This window comes from Aulonocara stuartgranti (genome assembly GCF_965226115.1).
Source record: "Aulonocara stuartgranti genome assembly, chromosome: 3".
In the NCBI taxonomy this organism is placed as follows: domain Eukaryota; kingdom Metazoa; phylum Chordata; class Actinopteri; order Cichliformes; family Cichlidae; genus Aulonocara; species Aulonocara stuartgranti.
Genome location: NC_138941.1, coordinates 62,856,637 through 62,872,530, shown reverse-complemented (window position 1 = coordinate 62,872,530; position 15,894 = coordinate 62,856,637). Strand labels below are relative to the sequence as shown.

The 15,894-nt window shown below is 39.6% G+C and overlaps 1 protein-coding gene across 1 annotated transcript in view; it reads right to left on the bottom strand.

Annotated features, from left to right (window-relative positions):
- Positions 1–15,894, bottom strand: part of LOC309695373 (programmed cell death 1 ligand 1-like) — a 241,112-nt gene that overhangs the window by 155,532 nt on the left and 69,686 nt on the right. The window lies entirely within an intron of this gene.

Sequence of the window (15,894 nt, the reverse complement as noted above, 5' to 3'; positions counted from 1 at the left end):
TAGGCCAGCATCAGAACTTTAAAGTCTATCCTCTGACGGACAGGCAGCCAGTGTAAAGACCTCAGAGCTGGACTGATGTGGTCCACTTTTTTGGTCTTAGTGAGGACTCGAGCAGCAGAGTTCTGAATGAGCTGTAGTTGTCTGACTGATTTTTTAGGTAGACCTGTAAAGATGCTGTTACAGTAATCAAGCCTACTAAAGATGAATGCATGGACTAGTTTTTCCAGGTCCTGTTGAGACATCAGATCTTTTATCCTTGATATATTCTTGAGGTGATAGTAAGCTGACTTTGTTATTGTCTTAATGTGTTTTTCTAAGTTTAGGTCTGCATCCATCACTACACCCAAATTTCTCGCCTGGTTTGTGGTTTTTAGATGTATAGATTGAAGTTCTCTGGTGACCTGTAATCGTTTTTCTTTGGCGCCAAAGACTATTACCTCAGTTTTGTTTTTGTACAGCTGCTACTCTTTCTCCATCAGGGCTCAGAGTGATAGCAGCAGTATTAAGGTTCTGAGCGAAGTTGCAGATGCTGTGTGATCTGATACTGTTCATATACTCGTCATATATCAGCAGAAAATGTGTCCAAAGTTCAATATGTTATGTGATCCAAGTTATATTATTGTAACTGTGATGCGTTCACTGACGTGTCCTGATGCTTTGCTGTATATAAAGAGAACAGAGAGGCTCTGCTTTGTGCTTATATTCTCCTCCTGTGTGTTTGTGTGTGCAGAGTTTCTACCAGAGCCAAATGTCATCTACTCCTCACTGAAGTCGTCCACCAGTCCAACCACTGGGATCCAGCTGCTGCTCTCTAACTGGTCCCCACAGCAGCTCAGACCTGACACACTCACTGTAAACACACTGGTTTATATTCTGTTTCTTCTCCTCATGAAGGAAACCTCACACAACCTCTGAGGGCAGAAAGTTAAATGGAGAGTTATTATTATTCTTTCTTTTATAAAGAAGCTGGAAAAATTTAACTTTCTTAAACTAGTTTTTAGATTTTTTATATTAAAAAAGAATATTTTCTTCACCAGGTCTTTCAGAATAAAAGCATGACCAAGACATCATTTATACATAAACAATAATAAATGTTATGTAACTAAAATGTAGGTGTAATCCAAGTTTCATGTCTTCAGTAACTTTGCTGTTATTTATATGTTATTTCTAAGTGTGCTGTCGTCTCCACAGTGATCTGGTTTCTCTGCAGGTTCAATAAACTTGGGTCTCACTTGATCTTCTCGTGTGCTTCTGTGGGTTTCACAAAGATGTCTGATGGAAAACGTGAGTTGTTGTGTTGAACCCAAACACACTTCAGTCCTCTTCAGAGCAGATAACAAAGACAACACACAGGTTAACTTCAGCCACAAACTAAAAGCAGGAGGAACAATTTCACTTTCACAACTTTCACAACTGTCTTTATGTAAAATGTGTTGAGTTCTTCTGAGCATGCTGGTGATATTGTCTTTAATAAAAACTGACATGTGTGTTTATGTTAAAGCGCCCCCCGGTGGAAGGTTGTGGTCATATGAATGAACTCTGGTTTTTAATGATAAGTTGATTTAACAGACCTGGTGCAGTTTGTAGGGAAAGTCAGCAACTCTCGCACAGCTGCCCAAGAATAAACCATGGTGCGGTGCTGCCCTCTACTGGCACTAAAGTGTAACAGTAATCAGTAATGATCTTTACAGTAATGAAAATTAATCTGTAAATCGTGTCTCTCGTTACAGTTTCAAAGTCAAAGCGAGAGAAAGTCAGCGAGCAGGTTCATCTGCTCAACGCTGCCTCCAGCTGCTGTTCAGCTGGTAGGAACCCTGAGTCTGTTGTTGTTTTATATAGATAAAAAAAAAAACAACAACATAAACTGACACAAACTGACACAACAAATCCATCCTCTGTGAGTCCTCCTAAATAGGTGTGCCACTTTATTCGGCACACCTATTAAACTGCTGGTTAAACCACTGAGTAGGTGCAGAGATATCTAAACAGCCAATCACACGGCAGAACTCAACCCTTTGGCATATAGACATGATGAAGTGGATCCAGTGAAGTTCAAATTGAGAACCTTTTTATATTCCTGCCATTCTGCTCTGAAAAGGAAGAAGATGACTCACATAAACCAGAATCTGCTGAAAAATTAACTTTTTAGAGATTTAAACTGAGGGTAACTGCGGCGTTACAGCACAGGTCTGATGAGTTTTGCAGAAGCATGATCCTGTTGCTTCTGCAGAAGGGAGAAGTAACAGTTCGTTGGTGGTGTATTGGTCAGGGGATATTTTAATGGCACATTTTGGACCCCATACTGAGGACTGTTCAAAGCCCACAGCCTGCTGAAGTATTCTAACTGACTGCGTGCATCATTTTATAACCACAGTGTCGTCTGGTGGCTGCTTCCAGCTGGATAAAGCACCATGTCAAAAAATCAAATCATCTCAAACTAATTTCTTGAACATAACAATGAGTTCACAGAAATACTCCAATGGCCTCCACAGTCACCAGATCTCAGTCCAACAGATCATCTTAGGAGGTGGTTTTAACAGGAGATCCACATCATGGACAAATCTGCAGCAGCTGTGTGATGCAGTCATTTTAATATGGACCAGAATCTGTGAGGAATGTTTCCAGTAGTTTGTTGAATCAGTGCCATGAAGAATTTAAATATCTCAGAAGAAAAAAGGAATCTCAACATGGGACTAGCCAGGTATACCTAATAAAGTGGCCGCCGAATGTATGCACTGTGTGTAAATAGATAGCGGCATCAGTCACTGCATGATAACAGCCAGCAGGTGGCAGCAGTAGAAGATCATTAGTTTTCCCAACGCCTGACAGTTTTATGTGACCTTTGACCTTGAATGTTACAGGAGAACAAACAAACTATGTTTCCTCCTGAGACCTGAGCTTTTCTTTGGGATGTATTTTTACACATCTGGAAGCTGGAAACATGTCCCAGGTCCTAAAAGGCGTCTGGAGGACAGCAGATGGAGGATGCAGAGGTTAAACAGGTTAAACAGATACAAGGTTTGGAAAACGAGCTCCATCATCATGGCTGAGACCAGACAGAGAGTTACAGCAGCTCAGTAAATATCTTAAATAAATAATAAGAGTAAATATCTTCCCCCTGAACTCCTGCTGACTGTGTCCTACACACACACACACACGCTGCCACCATCTTTGATTTAACTAAACCGGGTCTGCAAAACTCTGCGTACCATGAAAAGATCTTTAGACGACTTCGCACAAGTGCATCTCTGTAACCTCTGAACTGTGTTAATAAATAAATAAATTAAAATCCACCAACATGGGTCCATAAAACCAACATTACTGTGGCAGCTGTTTTTGGTTTTCATGGTTCATAATTAGTGTTGAAGGTTTGATTTCTTTAGGTTGTTTGTTTTGAGGAGGTTTAAAGTAAGCCAAATTTATTAATGTTGCACTTTTCAAGACAAGCAACCAGTCACAGAGTGTTTTAGGGAGGCAGCAATAAGGAAAAAGCTTGTGCACAGTCGCGATCAACACACAAGGACCAAGTAAAGCAACTAAAAGTAGGTTAAGATGTTTAATGTGTAAATTCTGGAGAAAGTGCTGCAGTTCATCAATGGCTCAAAGCTCAAATAATTTAGAAATAAAAACCTTTCTGTAACCTTTGTGTTATTTTAACTGTGACTGGTCTGATACGTTCTGCTGCTGGTGCACGTAGGCCCTCAGACCTCAGGAGCTTTATCTGTAACAATAACCGCTCTGTATTTTCTTCTCATTTCTCGTGTCTAAGTGTTTTAACTTAATATGTTTTATATTAGATAGGCTGTACAAACTCCCCATTAACTTCAGGGTCTGCTTTAACATTCTGGTTTGGACATTTAAAGATCTGCACGGACAAACAAACGCACGGACATGATCACCTGCTGCCAACACCGTCACTCACAAAGAAAATTAAATAATTTTACATTAAGCTTTTATTTATTCACTTTAATCCTTTTTTATTTGGATTCTACATAAAAGCATATACAGTATGTTAGAACATTTAAACACATTAAGCCAGTTATAGTTTCAAGACTCCCGTCTACAGCAGTATTTCAAGAGTTTAACTTCTTTGATTTATTTCAGTTTGAAAGCCTGACGTGTGAGGAGTACATGCGTTTTTTGGTCTATGATCATTAATTAATCAGTATGTTTTTTAAGCTATGCTAACACCTCAGCTATACCAAAACCAGCACTGGAGGGTTTAAAGTCATCTACATTTTTTATAATAAATATTTTCAAACACTGGATTGTCACATGATATCACTAACAGATACTTTAGTTCTCTAATAATGCCTTATCATTTTAAAAGCTCCATTTCTATCACGAAATGATCTGAGCACAAATAATCAACATAGTAAGCTTCGAGCATCTGCCCCGGTTTAATATTATGGAAGTATTCTGCACTCAGTGTTTGGATATTCTATCGTGCTCTTCTACTCTACTAGAGCACTCAAAGGGCTTCATACAGCGCCTCACTCACTTATATGTATGGAAGGAAGTTTTTCTAGCCTTCAAACACATTCACACTCCGACATCAGAGAACAACTTGGGGTTCACTAAGGAGCAGCAAGGGCTTAACCACCAACCTGTGTAAAGTCTTAAAGGTTTTTCCCCAACGCGTATGAATTTTGAAGTCCATCTTATTTTACACAGAACACGTTTATTCATTTAGCATGGCTATGATTACATTTTGTTGTCAAACAAAATTTCCACAGTTTAAATAAATAAATGAATAACAGTGACCTTCACAAAGAAAATTGTATGGCATAATGCAGGGGTGTCCAACTCCACTCTTCGAGACCTACTGTCCTGCAGCTTTTAGATGCATCCCTACTCCAACACAGCTGAATTAAAGTGTCAGCTAGAAGCTTGGGTTAGTACAAAAGAAATTCATCTGTTAATGATGTCAGTTTTGTGACCATATATATTTCTTCTTACCACATTTCTTTGGTACTGGACCTGAGACTTCTTCTCTCCTTCCCTGCTTCAGAAATGCAAAACTCTTACTATTTATGCTGCTTTTTTAAGAAAAAAAAAATCAAAATCGAAAGTCCAATCATCTTCCCAATCTTCGGATTTTAATCTTCCTCAATCTCTCACTTGTAGAGTTCAAGTTTTATTATGGAAAAGCTTTTTTTCCATCTAGCAAGCATGATCCACGATCTTAGAGAAGTTGTGTAAGAGAAGTATGAAATGCAATATTGGAGAAATGTGATCTGTAATTTCTAGATGAATGAAAACTACATAAAAGTTAGCAGAATTAGCCTCAATATAAAGGACACATTGCAAAGAAATGATTCACCTACTAAATATTCTTCGGTGCTGGTGACATATTGCAAACACAGCAATACAGTGGTGAGAGATTGAGTTTGAATTTGCAGAACTTTCCAGATGAATACCTGAATTTCGAGACAAATACTGGGGTCAGAGAGAAAGCTCAGCTAATTGTGCTCCCACATATTTATTTTGACAGAAGCATATCACCAAGAGTGAACAGTGGACTGGACTGAACTGGAGATGTGGAACATATTGTGAACTGTCACATTTCTGGAGAGCTTAAGGTGGACAGTGATGGGTTGATGAGTGACTTGATCCCAAATGGACTAATGTAATTGTGAGACGTTTTGGGGGATTTGGTCCTCAATGGGATAGTTTTGGAAGTAACTTTCTGACCTGGAGTGTAGATGAGGGCCGAGATCCAATCACCGTAAGCTTGTTCTGCTCCATAGTTTTATGCAGGTCCACCTTGGTGGCAATGTCAAAGGTGATGCTGGACAGAAAGAACAGAGAACTCACTTTGTTGGCCTGGAAAAAATGATACTCCAGTAAAGCCTCAAACAGGAATAATCCAGTCGCAGAGAAGGTCATCAAATGTTGGAGGTATTTGGCACAGGCCAGGTGCAAGCTCTAAGTTGATGGGTTTGATTAGAACACACAGTGAGGGTGGCCTCCAATTCCTGGTTGGTCCTCTTTGTTTGACCATTAGTCAAACTGGGGTTGAACTGGGGTCCTCAGTTCAAGGCAATGTCACCAGAGATTCTGTGTAACATGAAGATGTGATCTGTGAAAAGCTGAGAGGTCTCTAAGGCTGAAGGAAGCTTTGGTAGAGAAACAAAATACACAGCCTTGGAAAAACTGGTGACTTTACCTGGAGGTTAGTGAGGAAATCTACCATGATGTAGGATCACAGCTGTGGGGAACAGTAAACCAGCAGGTGGTGAGCTCAATGACTTGGTCTGGGTGCAGACTGAACAGGCAGAAACATACTGATGGACTTCACAAATGAGGGATCGCCATCAAAACATCCTCTGGAGGAAGGGGCTGCTCTGATTGTAAAAATGGTAAATGGCCTTGTATAGTGCTTTTACTCAGTCCCTAAGGACCCCAAAGCGCTTTACACTACATTCAGTCATTCACACACTCACACACTGGCAATGGCAAGCTACATTGTAGCCACAGCTGCCCTGGGACACACTGACCTGGGTGGCAGTTTGGTGTGTAAATGGTAAATGGACCATTTCTTATTCTAATCTGAGTACTCAAATTTGCCTCTTTCACCCAAGAACATTTTTTCAATGCTCTTTCTATGTATGTGTTGTTGTCTATCAAACATTCAGCATACATAGTCTTTGAACCACCAACCTTCCAATTAATAGGCGACCTGCTCTACCAACTGAGCTACATCCACTATATCCACTCTGAGGGTATATAGCATAATATTTAGTTGACAATCCTGAAATCAAATGGCTACAAGAACATTTGCTAAACAGTTTATTAACTTAAATACAAAACAGACATTAGCACTGTCACCTAAAGTGTTATTTCACAGGAGATCACAGGAGTGTGAGACTGCTGGAAAGCTGTCAGATGTGTGAGTGCTGAATCCAGAAACAATCAAATCTGCCACACGGAACAGTGTGTCGGGTCCTGGTCCTTTTCACAGTCATATTTAACAAAGAAACAACAGAAACAGAAATGTTTAAAGACAAAATAGGAAAATATTCATTTATTTCCTGGTTTATTCAGGTTCCAGGATTTTAATCCACCTGCTGTTTGGAGCCCTTCTATGTGGAGTCTGCATGTTCTTTCCATGTTTGTAGGTGTGTTCACTGGGTAGTTTTGCAGGGTTTCCTCAAACAGTCCAAAGACATGCATGGCGTTGGATTAACTGTGATCCTAAACTGGCCCTGGAGGGTGAAGATTGTTTTTTTTTAAATAAAAAAAAAAATACATAAACTAAAAAGCTCATATAGGGCTTTCTATGGTGGCCCCAAGAGGTCAAAAGCAATGCAAATTAAGACATAACATATCAATAACATAAAGGAACAGAAACCAAACCATGCACAGGATTTTACAAAGACATGCTTAAAAGGAGCTTCGTGTGAGGGAGAAAAAGATCCAGGTCTTTATTTAGAAGTTTGCTATTTAATTGTTTTTACTTTGAAATCCAAAATGAGACTTCCAGGATAGCAACATGGCAATGATTACTGCAGCTGTTGAGCCACTCCATTTAAAAAAAGAAAAGATTATTTTCTGACTTTACTTTTAGAACTGTCTAAAAATGACGTCTGTGACAGTCACACATCTACAGCATGTATGACTATATAGTACACGGCAGGACGGAACAGTCGATGACTAAGGCTACGTTCACACTGCAGATCTTAATGCTCAATTCCGATTTTTTGATCAAATCCGATTTTTTTTTTTTGTCTGCTTGTTCACACTACAAATAAAATGTGACAGCAAACGCGCTCCTGTGTGAACCCTCAAAGCGGCCGCATGCGCAAAAGCAGACTTCACACAAAACGCGCTGTTTAGACCCAGAGCAAACAGTATTGTTTGACTGATGGCCCTTAATATAAAGACTTGTTTCAGACTTTATGTTTCCCAATTTTGCTTTAAGTTATTTTGTTATTTAAATATGGCCTAATAATGATAATAATGCAGGTGTTTCAAAATAATGTATCCAGTCAGTGGTGCAGTCCGAATGTAACAGACAAACAAAGACTTTGAATTTACTTTCCGGCCTTTCGTGAAACTGTCTGGTGTGGTGCACGGTACGGTTGCTGTAAACGCGACTTCAAAAGTAGTGATGACACATGTTCTGGGAATCCATCCTACCTGAAAAAACATCCTACCCTGCGCAGACGCGGCACATGCGCACAACACCAACGCCGAACACCGGCTTGAAGTGTCAAAAAAAACAAACCACCAACATGCTTCAGAAGCGCTGTGTCGAGGCTTGCTTCGTTTGGCCAGAGTCACGTGATCAGTGACGTCCGAAGCTTCATTTAGAACGTAACTGATTCAGTGCTTTATCAGGAAGTGATTTCGACGGATTTGTGGAGTGTTTTGATGGCGAGAGAGCAAACCACTGATCATTCTACTGAGAGATAAGGAGCCAGCGAGGAAGAGGAGGTTCTGTAGTGTGGAGGTATTTTGAGTTGATTATGGTCAGTTTTGGTTGGGTTTGCCAGCTTTGTGTTCCTGTTGTTTGCTTCTGTTTTGTGCGTGTTTATTTATCTGAAAAGGTGAAAAACTTAGAATGTCAAAAATCTGCTTTGTATAATATAAATATTATTAAATAACTTTAGAAGTTATTCTACAAAATGTGCTGCAATTTAATTTGTTTATTCACCTGGTTCTCTACCAGTTTCCGTGCACTCCAGCCTCTTCTGTACCATGTGAGAGGATTTTTTTTTTAAAGCAGGAGAAAATATGTCCACGAAAAGAAACAGCCTCGGCCATCGCACAGTGGGACAAATTCTCTTTTTAAATAAAAATGAAAAAGGGTTACCTATCGTGATTTTACTTTGCAAGTTCATAAGCATTTTCCCTTTCAGTTCACAATCAATTCTACCCCCAGGTCAAAAAATATGCATAAGGAAAAATATAATATAATATTATTTATGAACATACCTGTCCACCTGTCCAGTGATTAAATAAATGCATAAGTACATGAAGGCAGGACCTCACAGCAGAAGCATACTCCATAATGTGTTGTATCAAGAAGTCACAAGTAAAGAAAGACCACACCATGTCGCTCGTTTAAACAAGGAACATTTATTGATCAAAATTATTTATTAAATAAATAAACAACAATTTTTTCAGACTAAAAATTACATGTTTAAAGCAACACAACGGTGGCCCAATATCAGACAGAATTCCACTCTCAATCATTATGAAGCAGTTGGTTTTATTTTGTAGATTCAAGCTGCTCTTCATATTTGTGGCCACCAGATGTCACCAGAGAGACTGTGCTGAAAAGCATCGAGTAATGAACCGTTTTTCAATACAAGCGTCAGTGCTTCAGAAAGCTTCATTTGCCCATCACTACTCATTAGTTACAGTTTTTTCTGATTGCTTAAGCCCTTTTTTTGCAACTATTGGCTAATTTTGCAAAACTCTTCACACAAATAAGAAAACCTGTCACCCAATCACCAAAACATTGTAGTTCTCTTGCAAAAGCGAACACAGCTAGATTAACCCCTCACACCTTTGTAAAAATGGTGTTTTCGTATCAAACAGTACACACAAGCCATCATCTACTAAGCACACAATGCGCCAACTGCACACTGATGGTATGAATACAAAACACATCTGGCTTTTGCTTTCTCTGTGTACAGATGTCAATTTGAGGTCACACCTTTGTCATAGTGTCATGTAAACATACAAGGATCCAAACATCAAGTATTGGTGTTCATTCACACTCATCAAAACCAAGACAAAGTCAGAACACAAAATAGGAATTCCACAAATAAAAGGAAAAAAAAAAGACAATCAGCCTACATCATGTCGTCTTTCTGGGTCCGGCCACAAAATTTCGTCCACATTGCATGCGACATCCTCCAGTCCAAGGCACCGGGGAAAATATCTCCTTGAATGCCGTATCCAGGCCTGACATGATGCCTGGTCAATATCTCCACATGCCTCCTCCATTGCCTGTAAAAGGGCTACCTGTTGATGAGGATGACGGTCATACACTTTCCAGCGCCAGGCAGAGAAGAACTCCTTGATGGGATTCAAGAATGGAGAGTATGGAGGGAGGTTGAGTGCCATGAAGGATGGATGGTCTGTAAACCAGTTGCGGACCAAAGCAGCCCTATGGAAACTAACATTGTCCCATATGATGACATATCGGGTCTGCTCTGGTCTCTGAACAGTGAGCATGTCATGCAAGGTGTCCAGGAATGCAATAATGTGTGCAGTGTTGTATGGGCCTATGGTTGCATGATGGTGAACAACACCATTTTGGCTTATAGCTGCACACATGGTTATGTTACCACCACGTTGTCCTGGGACATTGATGATGGCACGGTGTCCAATAATGGTCCTGCCACGTCTCCTGGTTTTACTGAGGTTAAAACCGGCCTCATCTACAAAAAGTAGCTCATGTCCCATTGCATCTGCTTCTAGTTCCATCACTCTCTGGACAAGACAAAACAAATGCAACACATCAGGCCCATGCACAGCACTACAGTATGCACTTCCAATTTCAGAACCAATGACACTAGCTTACCTGCACATAGTCATATCGCAGTTGCTTTACACGTTCTGTGTTCCTCTCGAAGGAACTCTGTAAATTTGCTTCATTCTTATTCTGTGGCGCGCAAGTACACGACTTAGTGTAGAAATGCTTGCACTGTGTATATTTTGAAAGATGGTGTCATCATCCATTATGCGCTGCTGTATTTCACGCAGTCTTATTGCATTATTGGCAATCACCATGTTCACTATATGGGTCTCTTGCTCTGGAGTGAACATTCTGCCTCTGCCCCCAACATCTGGACGTCTAGCAATTCTGTAAAGTAACAATTTCAGTATTTTTGCATGTATGGTACTGTTGTGTTTCCCATTAGAGTATGGCAGTGCTACAAAGTACTTACCGATTCTCATTTCGAAATGTCCCAATGATGCTTGCCACAGTGTAGCGGCTCAGTTTAGGCTGAACACGTTGGCCAGCTTCCCTCAGGGTCATCCCATGGTTGATGACATGGTCCACTATTGTAGCTCTGGTGTCATCACTTATTCTGTTTCGTACTCTTCTTACCCTTCCTCTTTCCCCTCCTCGTCCTCTTCTTGCTCCTCCACGTCCTCTTCCTCCAACCTCTTCACCTCCACGTCCTCTTCCTCCAACTTCTTCACCTCCACGTCCTCTTCCTCCAACTTCTTCACCTCCACGTCCTCTCCCTCGGCCTCCTCTGATTCTCACTCTTCTCGCTCTTACTGCTCCTTCCATTGTACTCCACATGGACAGCTTACCTGTGGCCTGTTTATAGTGCTTAGGCTGACTGCAAAGTGGACTACTTATCTAAAACAGTTTTCACATGTGGAAGTGTGCCAGACAGTTGGCAAATTAGTGTTACAGTTTTTTCTGATTGCTTAAGCCCTTTTTTTGCAACTATTGGCTAATTTTGCAAAACTCTTCACACAAATAAGAAAACCTGTCACCCAATCATCAAAACATTGTAGTTCTCTTGCAAAAGCAAACACAGCTAGATTAACTCTTCACACCTTCGTAAAAATGGTGTTTCCGTATCAAACAGTACACACAAGCCATCATCTACTAAGCACACAATGCGCCAACTGCACACTGATGGTATGAATACAAAACACATCTGGCGTTTGCTTTCTCTGTGCACAAGGTAGGCCATGTCAGTTTGAGCTCATACTTCTGTCATAGATCCATAAGCATGGAGGGATCCAAACTTCAAGTGAGTGTTGTGCAGTGAATTGTGCCTACAGTTTTGCAAAGTGTGTGTTACAAAATTGCAAACTGAGTGCAAAGCAGTTTTTGTGCTTTTAGTTTTGCAAACTCAGTGAGTGGTTTTGCTATAAGTCTGAATAGTTTTAGAAATTGTGCTACAGGAATCACAGTTTGGGTTTAGGCATTCGGAAAAAACTGTAAACCATGGATTTGATCTTTTCTTCCCTGGTTCCTGTAGACCACAGTGTATTATCGCCATCTACTCCTCTGGAGTGGTGGTGCACGATACTATGAGGCGTTGAGTGCACAAAGTTTAACTTGTCGTGCTTTTATCTGATGAATCAAATCTTATTTATCAAGTTTACATTTTTCATTAACTGAATTTTAACACTAAAAATATTTGCTCAGCTATTTTACACATCACTGATTAAAATAGATGCAATTTTCTGAAACGCTTTAACGGTGGACAAGAAAACAAACTGTTTTAAAATAGGAAGGAAGGCAGAGAGCAGGGTGCATATACTACTATGACTTTGTGTCAGAGCAGTGCTGTCAATGACTTGGTTGAATGGATGATCCAGAAATGAAGATCTGATGGGTGATTAAAGGATTCAAATATTGTTACACTTATATGTTAAAAACATGCACTCATGCTGTAACATGTGTCTGTGTGATATATGTAGAAGCTGGTCCAACTGGAAACAGTTATTGAGAAATGATATAAATGAGTGTGTGTGCTTGTCCAGCCAGTGAGGACCTGTGGTTCTGTTTTGCCCCATGCTCGCAGACATTACAGTTGTCTTTATGTTATTGTTGCAAGGCTGTATTTTGCTGAATGTCCGTCCTCAATATCTGCAGAGATGAGTAGGAGGTATAAACACGGTTGGTGATCTCATCGTTCCACTCAAAACAACTCCTCCTTGCCCTTTCTCTCTCCCAGTTAAGATGCTTTTCGTCTGGATGGAAATCTCTGTAACCTGTAAGTGAAGCCCAGTAAATTTTAGCTGCTGTTGCCTCCCATGTCCACATCAACAGCACCCAAAGATCTCATTATCCCACAGCAGAGACGCAGTGCCTTGGCCTGCATCCTATCCACTTTATCCACATCTAATCTTACTAATGCTATATATACATTTTTAAAGCTGCCCTCTATCTAATTATATTTAAAATCTCATTTACATTTTTCTCAACTTTATTAATGTGCTCTAACCTTTGAATCAAACTATATTCCCAAGAATATATATCTACCCTTTTCCAGCTTTTCTCCAGTGGAAAGTAGTGTAACCCTGGTTTCTAGTTGTGGTAGCGTTCTCTGGTCTATTAAGTGAGGCAAGTGATAATGAATCAACTCCAATTTGTCAAATCATAAGATATTATTACAAAATCAAGTATGCGACAAGAATTCATATTATAAATTTACATCATAATTTATCGACTGACTGAAGAAGTCACTTGGATCAGTGACGAAATGTCCACTGAAAACGCTACATCCAGATGAACAGAACAGAGCACGTTGCTGTTTCTCTTCACTGACCCACAGTCTTTAAATCATGATGTCATTCACATAAAAATAAACGATTTCAGTTTTTGGGCTCGAATGAGGTTTTATAAATGTGAAAATATGTGCTCATTAATCTCAGGGAAGGATTGTGTCTCTGAAGTATTTATATGTATTTTGTCAACTTACATACTAGTTGTATTGTAATCAAATTTGATGAGCCATGTTCTGATACTTTATGTGTTGTGTTTCTGATCTCATGCACTTTATTAAATGAAGTTGTAACAGTAACAGAGTTGTATTATCATCAGTAATGGGTGTTAGAGTTATGGACATCATTTGGTGGCAAAAAACACGTTTGTTCATAGTTTGCCTCTGTGCACCACCACAAAATATTTGACACTATAATCAAGATGTGACTGATGTGCAAACGTCCAGCTGTAATTTAAGTGTGTTGCATTCAATGAATTAAGACACATTTTTTATAAACAGTCCTCCATTTTCAGAGGCTCAAAGACAATTAGACAAATTAACATTGTTTTAAATATAAGCACAGGTTTTACTCGGTCTAAAGTCCTTTGCCTACAATGAGCACCTGAAGTCTACCACCCATGCACATCACCAGATGCTGTTTCCATCCTTGTCCTGTTGGGGGAGTGCTGTTGGGTTTGAAATGGCATTTAGCTGATGGCACATTTCAGAGTAACATCCACATTTCACAAACATCAGTTATTTTTCCTTATAATGTTCTATATTACCTCACACTAAATGATATACATCTTTAACCTTTTAGTGTTAATGCAGGCCTGCAAACTGAACCTTTTGAATATACTGGTACTTTTTGTGCCCCAGTTTCACACAGATGAGCCACTCTGTGGTATCTGTTACTCTCACATTTGTACTCATATCAGTCTGAAACCACAGCCCATTGCTAATATAGCAGTGCTTTACTAGTAAAGCTTCACTGCTTTACTTGGAACTCACAACAGCTCATTTCTGTCCCCACATAAGGCCGAGAAACACACAACATGTATAAAGAAACAAACACTGAAATCAACATGCTATTAAAGAGGAACTGTTCTGATCACAGTACAAACTTACTGACCATTTTATTAGGTACAAATGTCACTGTTTTTTATGCAAATATGTAATAAGCAAATCACATGGCAACAGCATTACAGTTACAGATATTCTCATTTGATTTAGGTGATTTAAGTAAAGGGGAATGTGGCATTGTTGTTGATGCCAGATGGAAACTTCTGATTTTCTAGGATTTCCCAAAAAAACATCTGTTGATGACAGAGGTCAGAGTCCAGTCTGCTTTAAGCTGATAGTAAGGCAACACAAATAGCCACTGATTACAACCAAGGTATGCAGAAGAGCACGGTATGCACAGCACATAGGACGTAACAACAGCAAGAGCGTAGAGCTAATAACAGGAAACTGAGGCCACAGTTCACACAGGCTCACCAACATCAGAGAACAGAAGATTGTAAAAACATAGTCTGGTCTAATGCTTCAGCATTTCGATCAGAACTGGTGTAAAACAACATGAAAGCAGCCTGCACAAGCGATTTATGAGCCATTTGTTGGCAGAGAAAGTTTCCAGAGTGGAGGCTCAATGAGCTGCTAAAATCGTATGTCTGGGAAAAACTGTACTTTCAAAACTGCATCAGTTGGTCCTCCCCAGATCTCAGTTCATGCGGTGCTTCAAATTCAAAAAGAGTGGATGTTTTTCAAAAAGCAACATTAGAGAGCCTGCTCTTTTACTATCTTCTGTTAAACAATATTTTTGATTTTCTGTCCTGATTTTTTTAATCTACTTTTTACAAACATCTTACATATACGCAAGAAAAGTATGTGGGGAAGGGGGCGGAGTTTACTGTGTCTCTATGACAAAAAGAGAAAATGAGTCTCATGAGTCAAGAGGACAATGGATGACGCGTCTCTACTATTTCTGCTCTGTAAGTGAAGAATGTCTTCCTTTTAAATGTTGAACTTTTTCTGTCTGTTCTGTTAATAAACAATAATGGAGGAGAAGAAAAAAGGCTGAATGGACTGAGCAGCAGGTTAAAGGGGAAATTTTACCCTGTGAATCAGTGAACTTGACAGAGGTTAGTTAGTTATTATATCAGCTTAACTTTAAAGTGGACACGCGACTTCATGCTTACTGTTACCGGTCATGTTTCCAAATGTTTCTTATGCATCGGGTACAGTGAGTTCGAAAACATCCAATAATCACTAAAGGAACAGCGTTACAGATTTGGTGTTAGAGATGTGGGAGCAGAAATGTGCACAGTGCTAATAAACTGATGGATTTCTGATTTCCAATATTTAATTTTATTGAGTTCTTGTGAACTTAGCAATAACTAACACAAAGGCACAGAAACACAGTCTTAACACTGGAACCAGAGAAGAACAGACAGGAGGACACAGCGGACTAGGGAGACAGAGAGAGAACCCAGTCTAGACACAGGAGACGCACAAACATAAAGAAAAAGGAGACTTGAGATGAAATGAGGAACGTAACAGTAACAAACCTTAAGACTAGAACTATAAATATAAACATAGCAACAAGCTAAAAATAATGAATATGAATAGATCTTTTTCTTAAAGAGTTCAAAAACACAGTCTGTTATTCTTTTACATTGATGTATGCCTCCCACAA